The following is a 1737-nucleotide window of genomic DNA, read 5'->3' on the forward strand; positions in this document are numbered from 1 at the left end:
TAAAAGTGTGCCAAAAGTGGGCGCTGTAGGTGCAATAGTTTTCGCACAATTCTATTTGTTTATAGCGGAGGCTCCAAAAGTTATGAACTTTAAGCCTCTGTACAAACGTTAATTTTCAATCAAACATGATTCTGAAAGCGTCATTGTAATCTTAAAGACGCAATTAAGCGACCTATTAAAAAATATCACGGTTTTTTTGACATTAACATTCTCAAATTGTGCATTAAGAAACCGTGCGTTTTTCGCTTATAAACAATTTGAATACCATTGTTGCTATTTATGCTATTTCACCGAAAATAGATGCAATGGATAGCTGGCAAAAAAATACAGTTTTAAAATAAAAAAAGTACCCCCTACGACCGACAGGAGCCAAGATAAGATTTTTTTTTAAATCGTAGCGCAATCGTTTATAAATATTAAAACTTGAATATTTCGCAAAATATAGTTTACGACGTAAACTATGATTTCCCGTGAATTGCATTGAAAAATGTGGAAAATTAACGACTCACGACTCGCTAAGTAAACTGTCCGGCGGCCGGCGGCGTAGTGGTGGGGGAAGCTCGTCCAAGCGATCCCGCGGGCGAGAAAAGTTAAATGCAAAGTTCAAATAAGTGCGCGCTGTAAATTTTGCAATATCTCGGCTTCTATTCATCGTAGAAACTTATTTTTTTTAAACTGGGGTAGCTCGTCGAAAATATAACAATTGGCATATTTACGAATTCGTAGAATAGCCCTGAACCCTAGAAAAAATGTATCTTTTATACTTAATTTTATTTAATTTACAAAAATGTCACAAAAATTATTGTTAAACGAAATATTAATTAAAATTTCAATTTCGGAATTATTTTACTATTATTAAATAAATAAATGAAGCTATCGTTCATTTAAAAATTTATTTTTTTACATATTAAGCCAAAGTAAACTTATTTTTTCAATATTTTGTTCACAAATTATTTTCAAATTATTATTTATTGTTAAAAGATTTTAAAAAGAATAAAAAGCATTTGAATTTATTGCAAAATTCTCAAAATTAAAAAATAATAATAAAAACAATGCGGTCGATAAAATTAAAAAATATTTGCAACATAATCAAAATTAATTCAAAAAATATTAAACATAACTATTTTCAGTAATAGATATAATGCAATATAATACAATTTAAAATTTAAAATTTTTTCAATTTTTATGAAAAATTACTTTAAATGAACGATAGATTCATTTATTTATTTAATAATAGTAAAATAATTCCGAAATTGAAATTTTAATTAATATTTCGTTTAACAATAATTTTTGTGACATTTTTGTAAATTAAAAAAAATTCAGTACAAAAGATGTATTTTTTCTGGGGTTCAGGGCTATTCTACGAATTCGTAAATATGCCCATTGTTGTTTTTTCGTTTATAAGCGAAAAACTCACGGTTTTTTAATGTACAATTTGAGAATGTTAATGTCAAAAACACGGTGATATTTTTTAATAGGTCACTTAATTACTTCTTTAAGATTATAATAACGCTTTCAGAATCATGTTTGGTTGAAAATTAACGCCTGTACAGAGGCTTAAAGTTCATAACTTTTGGAGCCTCCGTTATAAACAAATAGAATTGTGCGAAAACTATTGCACCTACTTTTGGCACACTTTTAAAGTATGACAAAACCCTCAACTTAGGTTTTATAAAATTTTAACAATAAATGCGATAGTTATAAACAAATAAAGAAATGGGCATATTTCTTGTTTTT

This window comes from Anoplophora glabripennis, unplaced genomic scaffold (genome assembly GCF_000390285.2).
Source record: "Anoplophora glabripennis isolate ALB-LARVAE unplaced genomic scaffold, Agla_2.0 scaffold4267, whole genome shotgun sequence".
Taxonomy (NCBI): Eukaryota; Metazoa; Arthropoda; class Insecta; order Coleoptera; family Cerambycidae; genus Anoplophora; species Anoplophora glabripennis.